The sequence below is a fragment of the Scyliorhinus torazame genome, chromosome 24, assembly GCF_047496885.1.
Source record: "Scyliorhinus torazame isolate Kashiwa2021f chromosome 24, sScyTor2.1, whole genome shotgun sequence".
Lineage (NCBI taxonomy): Eukaryota > Metazoa > Chordata > Chondrichthyes > Carcharhiniformes > Scyliorhinidae > Scyliorhinus > Scyliorhinus torazame.
In genome coordinates this window covers 33,631,072-33,648,521 of record NC_092730.1, presented here as the reverse complement: position 1 = coordinate 33,648,521, position 17,450 = coordinate 33,631,072, and the positions used below count along the sequence as shown (strand labels likewise).

Genomic DNA, 17,450 nt, shown 5'->3' with positions numbered 1-17,450 from the left:
TTTACAAGGCTCGTGGAGCAAATGGAGGAGTTCAAGAGGTGGGACGCGTTGCCGCTGTCCTTGGCGGGTAGGGTGCAGTCAATCAAAATGACGGTGCTCCCAAGGTTTTTTGTTCCTGTTCCAGTGCCTCCCCGTGTTTATCCCGAAGGCTTTTTTCAGGCGGGTTAACAGGAGTATAATGGGGTTTGTGTGGGCGCGACGTACTCAGAGGGTGAGAAGGGTGTTCCTGGAGCGGAGGAGAGATAGGGGAGGACTGGCGCTGTCCAACCTCTGTGGATACTACTGGGCCGCCAATGCGACGATGGTGCGCAAGTGGGTGATGGAGGGGGAGGGGGCCGCATGGAAGAGGCTGGAGACGGCATCTTGTGTGGGTACGAGTCTGGGGGCGATGGCAACGGCGCCGCTGCCGCTCCCTCCAAGGAGGTCTACCAAGAGCCCGGTGGTGGTGGCTGCACTCAAAATGTGGGGGCAGTGGAGGCGGCATAGGGGGGAAGTGGGGGCCTCGGCGGGGACCCCATTACGGGGGAACCACCGGTTCGCCCCAAGAAGAACAGGTGGAGGGTTTGCGGGGTGGCACAGGGCAGGGATACGAACGTTGGGGTACCTGTTTGTGGGCGGGAAGTTCGCGAGCCTGGGTGAGCAGGAGGAGAGGTACGGGCTCACCCCGGGGAACATCTTCAGGTACTTACAGGTAAGGGTGTTTGCCAGACGGCAGGTGACGGAATTCCCACGGCTACGGCCACACACAGTACAGGACAGGGTGCTCTCGGGGGGGTGGATGGGAGTGGGGAAGATCTCGGAAACTTACCAGTGATGCAGGAGGAGGCCTCGGTGGTGGAGGTAAAAGGTAAGTGGGAGGAGTTTGGAGAGGAAATTGAGGAAGGGACATGGGCAGACGCCCTGTGGAGGGTGAACTGTTCCTCATCTTGCGCGAGGCTCAGCCTCATACAGTTTAAGGTGCTGCACAGGGCACACACACCGGGACAAGGATGAGTTGGTTTTTTTGGGGTGAGGACAGGTGTGTTAGGTGCTCAGGGAGCCCAGCAAACCACACCCATATGTTCTGGGCATGCCCAGTGCTGGAGGAATTTTGGAAGGGTGTAGCAAGGACGGTGTCGAGGGTGGTAGGATCCAGGGTCAAGCAGGGCTGGGGCTCACAATATTTGGGGTGGCAGAGGAGCTGGGAGAGCAGGAGGAGAAAGAGGCCGGAATTCTGGCCTTTGCGTCCCTGGTAGCCCGGCGGAGGATTCTTCTTCAGTGGAAGGATGCGAGGCTGCCAAGCGTGGAATCCTGGATCGACGATATGGCGGGGTTTATTAAGTTGGAGAGGGTGAAATTCGCCTTGAGAGTGTCAGTACAAGGGTTCTTTAGGTGGCGGCAACCGTTCTTAGACTTGCTGGCAGAGCGGGAGACATTGGTCAATGGCAGCAGCAACTCGCGGGGGGCACTTTATTTTTTTGTTTTTGTTATTTACACTGGAGGGTCTGAGGGGTTGTATATACTTGTTGTATTAAGTCGGGGTGTTAATGTTAATTTATTATTTATGTACAGGGGGAGGGGGATATGGAGGGTTGTTTTTCTGGACTGTGTTTTGTACTTAACCCTGGTGGGTTTCTTTTTCATTTTGTTGTTGATATTTTATGAAAACCTTTAATAAAAATTTTTAAAAGTAAAATAAAATAATTGTGGGAGGGTTAATGATGATGTGATTAGGCAAGAATTAGGAAGCATAAGATGGGAACAGAAACTGTCAGGGAAAAGCACAAATGAAAAGTGGAGCTTGGTCAAGGAACAAATACTGCGTGTCCTTGATAGGTATGTCCCTGTCTGGCAGGGAGCAAATGGCCATGAGAGGGGACCATGGTTCACAAAAGAGGTTGAATGTCTTGTCAAGAGGAAAAAGGAAGCGTATGTAAGGATGAGAAAACAAGGTTCAGTAGGGTAGCTTGAGGGTTAGAAGGTAGCAAGGAATGAGCTTAAAAAAGGACTTAGGAGAGCTAGGAGGGGGCATGAGCAGTCCTTGGCGGGTCGGATCAAGGAAAAGCAAAAGTCTTTTTACTCTTCTGTGAGAAATAAAAGAATGACCAGGGTCAGGTTAGGGCCGGTCAAGGACAGTAGTGGGAACTTCTGTGTGGCATCAGAAGAGATAGGAGAGGCGTTGAATGAATACTTTTCTTCAGTATTCACCGAAGAGAGGGGCTATGCTATTTGTGATTTTTATCAATGACTTGGAGGAGGGGGCTGAAGGGTGGGTCAGTAAATTTGCTGATGACACCAAGATTGGTGGAGGAGTGGATGAGGTGGAGGGCTGTTGTAGGCTGCAAAGAGACATTGATATGATGCAGAGCTGGGCCGAAAAATGGCAGATGGAGTTTAACCCCTGCTAAGTGCGAGGTGATTCATTTTGGTCGGACAAATTTGAATGCGGATTACAGGGTCAACGGCAGGGTTCAGAGGAATGTGGAGGAACAGAGAGATCTTGGGGTTCATGTCCACAGATCTCTGAAGGTTGCCACTCAAGTGGACAGAGCCGTGAAGAAGATCTATAGCGTGTTAGCGTTTATTAACAGGGGCTTGTGTTTAAGAGCCGTGGGGTTATGCTGCAATTTACACGACCCTGATGAGACCACATTTGAAGTATTGTGTGCAGTTCTGGTCACCTCATTTTTGGAAGGATGTGGAAGCATTGGAAAGGGTGCAGAGGAGATTTACCAGGATACTGCCTGGATTGGAGGGTAGGTCTTATGAGGAAAGGTTGATGGAGCTAAAGCTTTTCTCATAGGAGCGAAGGAGGATGAGAGGCGACTTAATAGAGGGTTGTAAGATGATGAGGGGGATAGATAGAGCGGACGTTCAGAGACTATTTCCTCGGGAGGATGTAGCTGTTACAAGGGGGCATAACTATAAGGTTTGGGGTGGGAGATATAGGAGGGATGTCCGAGGTAGTTTCTTTACTCAGAGAGTGGTTAGGGTGTGGAATGGACTGCCTGCTGTGATAGTGGAGTCGGACACTTCAGGAACTTTCAAGCGGTTATTGGATAGGCACATGGAGCACACCAGAATGACAGGCAGTGGGATAGCTTGATCTTGGTTTCGGACAAAGCCCGGCACAACATCGAGGGCCGAAGGGCCTGTTCTGTGCTGTACTGTTCTATGTTCTAACAACACCAGGTTCAAGTCCCACAGGTGGTGCTTCGAAACAAACCTTTTGGACTTTAACCTGGTGTTGTAAGACTTCTTACTGTGCTCACCCTAGTCCAACGGTGGCATCTCCACATCATCTCTGTGATATATAACATATTTTACTGCTCAGTAACAGGTGTTGGAGAGTGTGCGAGTGTGTGTTTTACCCTCACTGTCTGTCTATCATATACAACATATTTTGCTGCTCCCTGCTCAGTTGCTGGAGTGTGTGAGTATGTGAGAGTGGCGAGAGTGTGTTTTACCCTCACTGTCCCCCTGAGACATACAATGCATATTTAACTGCTTACTGCTCAGTGTCTGGTGTGTGTGAGAGAGCATGAGTGTGTGTGAGAGATAGTGCCTGTATGAGAGTGTGAAGGTGTGATTTGCCCTCATTGCTTCTCCGTGATATATGATGCTTACTGGCGTGTGTGAGAGTGTGTGTGAGTGAGAGAGTGTGTGAGATCTCTCAGTGATGTCTAACACATTGTAATATTCAGTTACCGGTGTGTGTGTGTGTGAGAGAGAGAGAGTGTGAGCAGAAGTGTGTGTGTGGGTGTCAGTTTTCTCCTCACTGTCTCTGTGATATATAATGCATATATTAGTGTCTGCTGCTCAGTCACTGATATGTTTCAGAGTGGGTGTGCGTGAGAGAGAGCGGGTGTGCGAGAGAGAGAGCGGGTGTGCATGAGGAGAGTGGGTGTGTGTGAGAGCGGGTGTGCTTGAGAGAGAGCGGGTGTGCGTGAGAGAGAGCGGTTGTGCGTGAGAGAGAGCGGTTGTGCGTGAGAGAGAGCGGGTGTGCTTGAGAGAGAGCGGGTGTGCTTGAGAGAGTGGGTGTGCTTGAGAGAGTGGGTGTGCGAGCCTGTGAGTCTATGTGTATTTAACCCTCATTGTCTCTCTTTGATATATAACACATATTTTGCTGCTCAGTTACTGGGGTGTGTGGTGAGTGTGTGAGAGAGAGAGCGAGAATGTGTTTGACCATCACTGTCTCTGTGATATGTGATGCATATTTTACTGCTCACTGCTCAGTTACTGTTGTGAGAGTGTGTGAATATGAGAGTATGTGAATATGAGAGTGTGTGTGAGAGAATGTGTCAGTGTGTGTTTGGGAGTGTCTGAGTGGGAGAAATAGTCTGTGCGAGTGTGTGTGTTTTACCTTCATTGTCTCGGTGATAAAAAACACATATTTTACTGCTCAGTTACTGGTGTGCGAATGTGTGTTTTACCCCCACTGACCCTCTGCGATATAAAACGCATATTTAACTGCTTACTGCTCAGTGACTAGTGTGTATGTGAGAGAGAGTCTGTGAGAGAAGGAGCAAGAGTGAGAGAGAGAGCGTGAGTGTGTGGGAGAGTTAGTGTTTGCCAGACAAATAGAGTGAGAGTGTGTGTTTTACCCTCACTGTCTCTCTGTGATATATAATGCATATTTTTCCACTCAGTTACTGGTGTGAGTGTGTGAATGAGATAGCGTATGAGTGTGTGAGAGACAGAATGTGTGTGAGAGAAGTAAATATGAGTTATATAGCATAAAGAGACAGTGAGGGTAAAGACACACTCTCACTCTCAACACTCACTATCTCTCGCACACACTCTCTCTCACACACACAGACCTGTAACTGAGCAGGAAGCATAAGAATATTCATTATATATCACAGACAGTGAGGTTACTACACACACTCATGGATAGATAGTCCCAAAAGACGTGCTGTTAGGTAATTTGGACATTCTGAATTCTCCCTCCGTGTACATAGAACATAGCACATAGAAAATACAGCACAGAACAGGCCCTTCAGCCCACGATGTTGTGCCGAACCTTTGTCCTAGATTAATCATAGATTATCATTGAATTAACAGTACAGAAGGAGGCCATTCGGCCCTTTGAGTCTGCACCGGCTCTTGGAAAGAGCACCATACCCAAACTCAACACCTCCACCCAACACCAAGGGCAATTTGGACATTAAGGGCAATTTATCATTGGCCAATTCACCTAACCCGCACATCTTTGGACTGTGGGAGGAAACCGGAGCACCCGGAGGAAACCCACGCAGACACGGAGAGGACGTGCAGACTCCGCACAGACAATGACCCAATCCGGAATCGAACCTGGGACCATGGAGCTGTGAAGCAATTGCGCTATCCACAATGCTACCGTGCTGCCCTTAAGAACAAATAAATCTACACTATATCATTTTACCGTCATCCATGTACCTATCCAATAGCTGCTTGAAGGTCCCTAATGTTTCCGACTCAACTACTTCCACAGGCAGTGCATTCCATGCCCCCACTACTCTCTGGGTAAAGAACCTACCTCTGATATCCCTCCTATATCTTCCACCTTTCACCTTAAATTTATGTCCCCTTGTAATGGTTTGATCCACCCGGGGAAAAAGTCTCTGACTGTCTACTCTATCTATTCCCCGGATCATCTTATAAACCTCTATCAAGTCACCCCTCATCCTTCGCCGCTCTAATGAGAAAAGGCCTAGCACCCTCAACCTTTCCTCGTAAGACCTATTCTCCATTCCAGGCAACATCCTGGTAAATCTTCTTTGCACCTTTTCCAGAGCTTCCACATCCTTCCTAAAATGAGCCGACCAGAACTGTACACAGTACTCCAAATGTGGCCTTACCAAAGTTTTGTACAGCTGCATCATCACCTCACGGCTCTTAAATTCAATCCCTCTGTTAATGAACGCGAGCACACCATAGGCCTTCTTCACAGCTCTATCCACTTGAGTGGCAACTTTCAAAGATGTATGAACAAAGACCCCAAGGTCTCTCTGCTCCTCCACATTGCCAAGAACTCTACCGTTAACCCTGTATTCCGCATTCATATTTGTCCTTCCAAAATGGACAACCTCACACTTTTCCGGGTTAAACTCCATCTGCCACTTCTCAGCCCAGCTCTGCATCCTATGTCTCTTTGCAGCCGACAACAGCCCTCCTTACTATCCACAACTCCACCAATCTTCGTATCGTCTGCAAATTTACTGACCCACCCTTCAACTCCCTCATCCAAGTCATTAATGAAAATCACAAACAGCAGAGGACCCAGAACTGATCCCTGCGGTACGCCACTGGTAACTGGGATCCAGGATGAATATTTGCCATCCACCACCACTCTCTGACTTCTATCGGTTAGCCAGTTCGTTATCCAACTGGCCAAATTTCCCACTATCCCATGCCTCCTTACTTTCTGCATAAGCCTACCATGGGGAACTTTATCAAATGCCTTACTAAAATTCATGTACACTACATCCACTGCTTTACCTTCATCCACATGCTTGGTCACCTCCTCAAAGAATTCAATAAGATTTGTAAGGCAAGACCTACCCCCCACAAATCCGTGCTGACTATCCCTAATCAAGCAGTGTCTTTCCAGATGCTCAGAAATCCTATCCTTCAGTACCCTTTCCATTACTTTGCCTACCACCGAAGTAAGACTAACTGGCCTGTAATTCCCAGGGTTATCCCTAGTTCCTTTTTTGAACAGGGGCACGACATTCGCCACTCTCCAATCCCCTGTACCCAAACAGGTGCCAGAATCTGGTGACTAGGGAATTTTCACAGGAACTTCATTGCCGTGTTAATGGAAGCCTACTTGTGACAATAAAGATTATTAGAAGATAGAGTCATATTAACCTCAATGTCTCTCTGCGATATATAATGAATATTTTACTGCTTACTGTTCAGTTACTGGTGTGTGGGTGTGTGAGCGAGAGTGTGTGAGTATATTAGTGACTGTGTGTGTGTTTATTCTTACTGTTCAGTTACCGGCGTGTGAGAGAGAGTGTGTGCGAGTTTTATCCTTAATGTCTCTCCATGATACATATCACATATTTTAATACTTACTGCTCAGTTACTGGTGTGTGAGAGTGAATGGGTGTGTGTGAGAGAGAGTGAGAGAGAGGAGAGAGAGACAGAGTTGATATTTAATGATTATTGTACCACTGTTACTGGTGAGTGAGAGTGTGTGCGAGTTTTATCCTTAATGTCTCTCCATGATATATTTCACATATTTTAATACTTACTGCTCAGTTACTGGTGTGTGAGAGTGAATGGGTGTGTGAGAGAGAGAGAGAGGAGAGAGAGACAGAGTTGATATTTAATGATTATTGTACCACTGTTGCTGGTGAGTGAGAGTGTGTGAGTGAAAGTGTGAGTTTTATGCTCAGTGTTTCTATGAAATAAAACATATCTTACTGCTCAGTCATTGTTGTGTTAATGTGTTAGACATATTTAACTGCTTACTGACTGGTATGTGTGTGAGTGAGAGTGACTGAGTGTGTGTGAAAGAGAGTCTGTGCGTGTGTATGAGAGAGGGAGCATCTGTGTGTGAGAGATAGCGTGTGTGTGAGACAGTGTGCGAGTGTGTGTTTTTCTGTGATATATAACAAATATTTTACAGCTTACTGCTCAATTAATGTGTGTGTGGGAGAGCATGAGTGAGATAGTGTGTGTGAGAGGGAGGGAGTGTGGGTGAGATTTTTATCCTCACTGTCTCTCTATGAAATAGACACATATTTTACAGCGTACTGCTCAGTTAATGGTGTGTGTGAGTGCCACTGTGTGTGTGAGAGAGATTGAGTGTAAGTTTTATCCTCACTGCCTCTCTGTGATGTATTACACATACTTTACTGCTTATGGCTCAATTCCTGGTGTGAGAGAGTGTGTGTGAGAGGGTGAGTCTGTGAGCATGTGTGAGGGATGGTGAATGTGTGTGAGAGCAACAGGGTGAAAAGTGGATGTGCTGCTGATGGGCAGCAGGGTGGCACAGTGGTTAGCACTGCTGCCTCACAGCACCAGAGGCTGGGTTTGATTCTGATCTCAGGCGCCTGTCTGTGCGGAGTTTGGGTTTCCTCCGGGTGCTCCAGTTTCCTCCCACAGTCCAAAGATGTGCAGGTTAGGTGGATTCAATATGCTAAACTGTCCCTTGGTAGGGTTACAAGGAGATGGTGGGAGATTGGTCTTCGGGTAGCATGCTCATTCAAAAGGTCAATGCAGACTCGATGGGTTGAATGGCCTCCTTCTGCACTGTAGGGTTTCTATGAGAGAGTGTGTTTTACCCCCCCCCCCCCCACCCCATCCCCTTTGATACACTTCGTCCCGAGTGCTAAATCTATCTGTTTCTTAAAAAGGGCAGCACGGTAGCATTGTGGATAGCACAATTGCTTCACAGCTCCAGAGTCCCAGGTTCGATTCCGGCTTGGGTCACTGTCTGTGCGGAGTCTGCACATCCTCCCCGTATGTGCGTGGGTTTTCTCCGGGTGCTCAGGTTTCCTCCCAAAATCCAAAGATGTGCAGCTTAGGTGGATTGGCCATGATAAATTGCCCTTAGTGTCCAAAATTTCCCTTAGTGTTGGGTGGGGTTACTGGGTTATGGGGATAGGGTGGAGGTGTGGGATTAAGTAGGATGCTCTTTCCAAGAGCTGGTACAGGCTCGATGGGCTGAATGGCCTCCTTCTGCACTGTAAATTCAATGATTTAAAAAAAAGACTCTCACTGATTCTCTCTGATTTATAACAAATATTATACTGCTGACAGCACACACACACTCTCTCCCTCTCACACACACACACTCCAGTCACTGAGCAGTAATCAATTAAATATGCAATATATACCACAGAGATACAGCGAGGGTAAAACATGCACTCACTCTCTCACTCACACTCACTCAGTCACACAGCAGTAACTGAGCAGTAAGCTGTAAAATATGTGTTATACATCATAGAGAGACAGTGAGGGTAAAGCACACACACTCACATATTTTACAGCTTACTGCTCAGTTACTGCTGTGTGACTGAGTGAGAGAGTATGAGTGAGAGAGTATGAGTGAGAGAGTGAGTGCATGTTTTACCCTCACTGTATCTCTGTGGTATATATTGCATATTTAATTGATTACTGCTCAGTGACTGGTGTGTGTGTGTGTGAGAGAGGGAGAATGTGTGTGTGTGTGAGAGAGAGAGTGTGAGTGAGTGTGTATTAACCTCACAGTCTCTGTGATATACAATTAATATATTCTTGATTACTGCTCAGTTATTGATTTGTGAGTGTGTGGGAGAGATAGTGCATGGATGTGTGTGAGAGAGAGTGTGTGAGAGACAGAGTGTGAGTGAGTGTGTATAAACCTCTCTGTTTCTGTGTGCGATATATGACTTATTTTACTGCTTAATGCTCAGTTATTGGTGTGTGTGAGTTTCACCCTCAGACTCCCTGTGATATTCACAGCATATATAGTGCTTCCTGCTAAGTTACTTGTGAGTGAGCATGTGCATGAGAAAACGTGAGTGTGTGTTTTACCCTCACTGTCTATTTATGATATATGGCATATTTTACTGCTTCTTGCTCAGTTGTTGGTGTCTGAATGTGTGAGTGTGTTCTCCATGGTAGCTGTCTGTCTCTGTTATGGGTCAAGTGTTAGGGGGGAAATTAATTTGACTCACTAACACTCTGTCTCTGTGCTTGCATTTGTAGCTGTATGTCTCTGTTATGGGATTCTGGGTTTAATCTCTATCTGTAATATTATTTACAGATACACGAGAGGACAGGTAATCTCAGTCTGTCCACCTCTCTGATGTGCAAGATTTTACTGTGTTTTCTGTACTTGTCAATATCTGTTTTGTGAGTTAAGGGTGAACATTCTGTTCAGTATTCATCCTCCATTATTACTTTTAGTGATAACATTGATATGTTAAATGATCTATTTCCATGTCTGTTTCATGAGAATGACACTGTACCATTATATCTGAGATTGTGTGAGATATTTGGATTGGAATTTAATATTTTGTTTTGGGAGGTGTCTCGGTAGAAGTTTATGATTATTTCTGCACTTTTCAATAATCTGTACTATCCGACCTTTTACTTGTACCAAAGGTTCACAACTTGTGAGATGAAAGGATGGCCTGACAATTTGATAAGTGTCCCTTTGGAGAACAATTTAAATGTATCATTTTTCTGTTAATGCCTTATTCAAGTGCTTTGCTTCTGATATATTTTAAACTAAGAAAGTTACAAAAAAGTGCCAATGGATGCTTGCACATTGATTGCTGAATCTATAGCCTAATTAATACTATACAGATTACTTTACAGATGAAACGCTGTTGTCAAAAGTTGATCCAACATTCCATGAGAGAGTAGGGGTGAATCGTGGAAAATTATCCCACCTGCCCTCTCGTGTATCTGTAAATAATATTTACATTTTCTCCCGAAGTCCAGATCTACTTGAATTTCTTCAATTGGATAATGAGGACTGTTGGATTGGACATGTTTATCTGGGACTTGAGGTCTCTGCGAATCTGACTGCTTCTGCACTGTGACGGTGGAGCTGATGTTGTGTCTGTGTCTCTGCAATGTTGGATTAATATTGTACTTACAGTCAGTTAGAAGGAGACGGCTGTACATTTATGTTGCTGAGGAATCATCATCATCATCTTGGAACTCATCTTTTCATCTGTTGAACGAGGAAGAAGAAAACAAATTTCTTGTAAGTTAGGGTCAGATGAGGCCAATGATAGATCAATCGATTGTTTCAACTGATAATCAGTAAAAGAAAGAAAATACTCTCCAAATCCTAACCCAGAATCAGACAATAGGCCAGGCCCAGAAAAAGCTCTCCCATTCCCCCCGCTCACTCCAAGTCCCGGAACAAGATCGTGCTCCGCTGCGCCTCTTGCAAACAGCCCCCGATTCTCACTGAACTCCCCCCAAGTCAGTAATGATCTCTGAGCCTCTTTGCTCACACTCCCAGATGGAGGTGCTGCTGCAATGAGAACGCTGTTTCCTCGCTGTCCTGGGCCCTGACATTGACATTTCATTCAGTTTCAACAAAGCGATTCCACTCACTGACAAAATGGAGTGAGCGGGATAGGGGTTGCGCATGCGCTCTAAATATCTGAATGGCGACAGGCAAGCCGTTACGCCGGGCATGCGCAGACCCCAAGCAATTCCGCGTTGAGAATCAATTCCCCATTTCACCGTCATCGCAAATGGATCAAAACCTCCTATAGAGCCCGTGTTGGGGGGACTGTGTGTGTGGCTGCAAATGGCCCTGCGCCCTCGGGCTCAACCAATCACCTTTGTAGCTGTCTGTTTGTCCCAATGAGAGATTCAATTTGCAGTCATTGCCTGCAGCTTGTTTGTTATTACACTGTCACTCAGCCCCTCAAACTCACACTTTCTGCAAACTACCATTTCACTGACTGACTTCATTTTTCATAGAAGCACACAATTTATTTTCAAAAATATACTTCATTTATAAAATCCCTTGAAATAAACATGGTCAAACATTTCAAATTGTCATCACAATAACATCGTTTCGTACAATAATATTTACATTTTCTCCAGAGCTCCAGATTTACTTGAATTTCTTCAGTTGGATAATGAGGACATTACACACATTTCAATATTTACATTACAATTCTTCTCAAAATATTTACATCAGTCATGTTCCACCCTGTAAAGCTTCAATAATTTTAAACATTTAGTGTTAATCACACATACGAGGTGGATTTTACACAGTTACCAGCCCCTCTTTAGTGTTACTCACACAGACCCGGGGTTTTACCCGGTTACCAGCCTCTTGGTGTACATTTGCTGCAAGAACTTACACAGTGGCCTTTCCACATCACAGTGGCCTTTCCCCATTGTGCCTTGGTGCCGGGTACCCCAAGCTTGAGTGCGTCCCTCAGCACGTAGTCCTGGACTTTGGAATGTGCCAGTCGGCAACACTCAGTCGAGGCCAATTCTTTACCCTGGAAGATCAACAGGTTACGGGCAGACCAAAGAGAGTCTTTCACCGAGTTTATGATCCTCCAGCAGCAGTTGATGTTTGTCTCTGTGTACCTGGGAATAGCCCATAGAGCACAGAGTCCTGTGTCACAGAGCTGCTCGGGCTGAACCTGGACAAATCCCACTGCATCTCTCAAACAAAGAACAATACAGCACAGGAGCAGGACCTTCGGCCGTCCAAACCTGTACCGGTCATGATACCAAACTTTGCCAAAACCCTCAGCACTTCCTTGTGCCGTATCCCTCTCTACACACCCGATCCATGTGTTTGTCAAGTTGATTTTTGACCGCCGTAATGTAGCTGCTTCCACAACCTCCCCTGGCAACGCGGTCCATGCTCTCCCCACTGTCTGTGTAAAAAAACCTGCCTCGCACATCCTCTGTAAACTTTACCCTGTACACCTTAAATCTATGCCCCCTGGAGACTGGCCCCTCCACCCTGGGAAAGATTGCCTGCCCATTCACTCTATCCATGCCGCTCATAATTTGGTCGGCCTTTATCAGATCACACCTCCGTCTTTCTAATGAAAACAGTCCTAGTCTATTCGGCCTCTCCATAAAGCTCACTTTCCAGACCAGGCAACAGCCTGTTAAACCTCCTCTGCATCCTCTCCAAAGCCTGCACAGCCTTCTGGTAAGATGGCGGCCAGAATTGTGCACAATATTCCAAGTGCGTCCTTACCAAGGTTCTATACAGCTGTAGCATAACTTGCCAGTTTTTATACTTAATGCCCCGTCCAATGAAAGCTGGCATTCCGTCTGCTTTGTTGACGACCTTGTCCACTTCCATTGCCACCTTCAAAGATCTGTGGACCTGCGTGTCCAGATCTCTCCGACTTTCTATATTCCTAAGAGTTTTGCCATTAACGGTATATTTCCCCTCTTATGTTAAACCTACCAAAATGCATTACCTCCCGTTTGTCCAGATTAAACTCCATTTGCCATTTCTCTGCCCAAGTCTCCATCCTATGTATGTCCTGCTGTATCCTCTGTCAATCCTCAACACTCTCTGCCACTCCCACCAACCTTGGTGTCATCCATGAACTTTCACTCTCCAGACCTTATTTGGAAAGGCACATTCCACATGGAGGTGAGTGACCGTTTCGCGCGCGCCCCCCCCCCCCCCCCCCCCAGCCACTTCGAGGGCAGCGTGTGACGGCGTTGAGACTTCGGGAGTGCAGGAAGGATCTGCCGGGAGAGTCCTGCTCACCACAAGCCAAGCTGGGGCTTGGTGCTTGTTTGAAAGTTCTGGTGATGAGATGATCTGCCAGATGCCTCTGAGAGTCCGCTCAGGGGAACCATCTGACATGATCCACCGTCTCTTTTTCCCTAAGGGCCTCGAGGACATTACGTGCAGACCACTGCTTGATCGCCTTGTGGTCAAAGGTGTTTTCCTGAACAAATGTTTCCATGAGGGACAGGTGTTACCACACGGTCCAACTACCAGAGCATCCTGAGGCAATGAGGCCAGACCCATCGTTCGTAACACCGGGGACAGGTAGAACCTCAGTACGTAGTGACACTTGGTGTTTGTGTACCGGGGGTACATGCACAGCTTGATGTAGTCACACACAAAGGTGGACATCAGGGGGAGACCGGCCTTGTGTATGTTTCCCCCTCCATTATCCAGAGATTTGTACATGCTGTCCCTTCTGTTTGTATATGGGTCCCTGTGATCTCCAGATTAACCTGATGACTCGGGTGACTGCTGCGCGCAGGACAGGGGAATGGGCCAGAACTGCGCCACGTCCAGCAACACCGAGATCCTTCCCATATAATTACTACAGTGCAGGAGGCCATTCAGTCCACAGCGACTCCCTGAAAGAGCAAACCTACCCAGGCACACTCCCTCGCAACTCCACTTAACACACACACCGAGACACAAAGGGCTAATTTAGCATGGCCAATCCACCGAACCTGCGTATCTTTGACTGTGGGAGGAAACCCACACAGACACAGAATGTCAGGGTCAGAGTGAACCAGGGTCCCTGGCGCTGTGAGGCAGCAGTGCTGACCACTGTCCAGCCCATCATGTTGCAGTTGTACGTGTTGTTCAGCGCCCTCTTTTCACTTCTGTTTGGAATATAAAATGTGAGTTGGAGCAGGCAGGAGGAGGAGCTGGCTGATCAAAGACATTTCACTGCTCCCTCTGTCACTCAGTCTGCTCCCCGCCTCTCTCTCTCAGCCAGGTCGGGGCGGGCTGTATAATAAAGGAAAGAGCAGTAGCTCGTCTCTCATTCAGCAGCGATTTGACTGAACAAGCATCATGTCTGGCAGAGGGAAAGGAGGCAAAGGACTGGGCAAAGGCGGAGCAAAGCGGCACCGCAAAGTGCTTCGTGATAACATCCAGGGCATCACCAAACCAGCAATCCGCCGCCTGGCTCGCCGTGGCGGCGTCAAGCGCATCTCGGGTTTGATCTATGAGGAGACTCGCGGGGTGCTGAAGGTTTTCCTGGAGAATGTGATCAGGGACGCGGTCACCTACACTGAACACGCCAAGCGCAAGACCGTCACCGCCATGGATGTGGTTTACGCTCTCAAACGCCAGGGCCGCACTCTCTATGGATTCGGCGGCTGAGGAAATCAATTTGACAATTTAACAAAACCCAAAGGCTCTTTTCAGAGCCGCCCAAATCCTCACATTGAGAGCACTGACCTTAGAATGGCAGCAGAATAACACATTGAGCTGGTTTACGAGTAAGGACATTGCAATGAGAGCGGGAATTAATTCTGAAATTCCGCAAACCCATTGCAGGGCCTGCCCGCTAAAACTGCCGTCCCCCGGCAAATACCAACAATACAGGGGAAGCTCATTCCAGCTGGAAGCCTCTGGGAAATTCTCACAAACACGGCACTAAGCGGATCGAGAACAGGTCATCCTTTTTCAGATAAAGTGAGTGGCTCTGAAAAGAGCCTTTGGGTTATTAGATTAAAGAATGGTCGCTTCACTTCTTGCCGGCGCCAGCGCTGGTTTTCTTGGGCAGCAGCACGGCCTGGATATTAGGCAGCACCCCGCCCTGAGCGATGGTCACCCCTCCCAGCAGCTTGTTGAGCTCCTCGTCGTTGCGGACGGCCAGCTGCAGGTGCCTGGGGATGATGCGGGTCTTCTTGTTGTCCCGGGCCGCGTTGCCGGCCAGCTCGAGGATTTCAGCGGTCAGATACTCGAGCACAGCAGCCAGATAGACCGGGGCTCCGGCCCCCACACGCTGCGCATAGTTGCCCTTTCTCAGGTGCCTGTGAACACGGCCCACCGGGAACTGCAGTCCAGCCCGGGAGGAGCGAGACTTGGCCTTGGCCCGAGCTTTACCGCTGGTCTTTCCTCTTCCAGACATTGTCCCAATGTCACAAACACTTTCCCACAGAATGAGGAAACCCGCCCACATTCACTTCTCTTGTAGCTTCAGGAGGAGTGGCGGTGCACACATTGCTGATTGGTTATCTGAACAACATTGTGCAGCCTGGCACAAACTGACCAATCAGATGTCTGTTTGAAGCACCAATCAGGAGACTCCACGGTGCTGAGGGCGGAAAGTTTGGGCGCCAAATGTTCAGATTCCAACCGAATATTTATTTCAAAGCTTAAAAGAGGGCGAAAACATAAGAGATAAAATTGAACAGGGACCGTAAAACATGTGAATAAATCATTGAGTTTTGAGTATAAGATTGTTGGATTCTCTCTCTTTCCCGAGTCTCCAGTTTCCCTTTATCTGTCAGTTTCTGATTTCGGGTTTTCTCTCTAACAGAACAAACCCAAAATAAATTAAAGCAAAATAATGCGGATGCTGTAAATGTGAATTAATGAGAAAATGCTGGATAAATTCAGCATGTCTGGGAGCATCTGTGGAGAGAAACGTTTAGGATCTGTAGAAGGGACGTTTAGATCCGAAACGTTAACTGTCTCCACAGGTTTAATCCGGCTGCTGTTTAAAACGCTTTCAGCCGTCGGCTGTGTCTATTTTAGAGCCATCTGCAAACAATAACATTTGTTCCCATTGCAGACTGCTCCCGCTTCCTCAGTGTTAAAAGTGGAGTGAGCAGTTTGGAGCTAGTGTCAGTATTGAAATGGAGTTTTCCCACCACCGGGGTGCTCCAAATAAACTGATCGATTATTGAGAGTAACCCTGAACATAAATGCAAAGGGAGGTTTTGGATTTCTCTTCTCTCCAAATCCAGCTACAGCGCCGAGTATGAACGAGTCAGAGGCCAAAGCGTCAACGAGCAGTCACTAAATGATGGGACTTTGTAAACAACGTATAAAGATCGACAGGACGATAACTCGGCATTACACAGTTGTTGATGTAGTGAAACGCTATTAAAACAGATCTGGCTTTTCATAATAGAAATAAACCAGTAAATTAAAATATGATAGTTTGGCTGCTTTCCAGAAGTTGTGGGTGGCTCTTAAAAGAGCCGTTGGGTTTTGATGAGTTTGAGAACAGTTTTACTTGGAGCTGGTGTACTTGGTCACCGCCTTTGTCCCTTCCGACACGGCGTGCTTGGCCAGTTCCCCGGGCAGCAGCAGGCGCACGGCGGTCTGGATCTCCCGGGAGCTGATGGTGCTGCGCTTGTTGTAATGGGCCAGGCGGGAAGCCTCACCCGCGATGCGCTCGAAAATATCGTTGACGAAGGAGTTCATGATGCTCATGGCCTTGGAGGAGATGCCGGTGTCGGGGTGAACCTGCTTCATCACTTTGTAGATGTAGATGGAGTAACTCTCCTTCCTCGACCTTCGCCGCTTCTTGCCGCCCTTTACTGCCGGTTTCTTAATGACTTTCTTGGCTCCCTTCTTGGAAGCTGGTTTCGATGTTGGTTTCTTCTCGTCAGCCATCTTCAATTTCACCCCGAAATAAAGCAAACCCCTTCCGAGCGCTGATTAAATAGACAGAGCCTCACATCTATGCTAATGAGGAATGGGGAAAGGAATGATTGTGATTGGACATTGTGAGAATGAGGACAGCCAGTTATGTTCGGCTTATTCGACTGGAGATGTAAACAGACCAATCACATTTAGGAATTTCCACCAATCAGAAACCTTCTTACTACAAACAGGAAATACATGTCAGAAAGAATGTCTCCAGCCCCATTTTGTCAGTGTGTAAAGATTCACCGGGAAATGTCACCTAGTTGTCGGTGAGAGGGACCCTTCACCACAGAGAGAATGTGCGGGAGTGCAGGATTTACTCACTCAGTGATACAGTGTGTGAGTGTGGGATTTACTCACTCTCTGATACAGTGTGTGTGGGATTTACTCACTTTCTGATACAGTGTGTGAGTGTGAGATTTACTCACTCTCTGATAGAGTGTGAGTATTACTCTAGCTGAGGCCTAACCAATGTTTTATACAGTTCCTGCATAACCTGCCTTTTCTTAAACTCTGTGCCTCGGCGAATAGAGACAAGGATACCAGAGGCCCGGAGGTTTCAAGCTCAGGGTCGTGACCTTTGGGTGGATCTCAGGAAGGTTTCAGGAGGGTG

At 47.3% G+C, this 17,450-nt stretch overlaps 1 protein-coding gene and 1 long non-coding RNA gene across 3 annotated transcripts in view; both read right to left on the bottom strand.

Annotated features, from left to right (window-relative positions):
* The window catches only part of LOC140399991 (histone H2B-like), a 69,739-nt gene extending 58,741 nt beyond the window's left edge, over positions 1-10,998 (bottom strand). For both annotated transcript variants that reach the window (XR_011937943.1, XR_011937944.1), the window contains exons 1-2: positions 10,765-10,998; positions 10,563-10,639 (exon numbers count right to left, since the gene is read on the bottom strand). The gene's annotated coding sequence lies outside the window, so the exon portion shown is untranslated. The remainder of the gene's footprint in view (positions 1-10,562; positions 10,640-10,764) is intronic.
* LOC140399995 (uncharacterized) overlaps positions 1-17,450 on the bottom strand; it is a 121,246-nt gene that overhangs the window by 37,159 nt on the left and 66,637 nt on the right. The gene's annotated exons all lie outside the window — the stretch shown is intronic.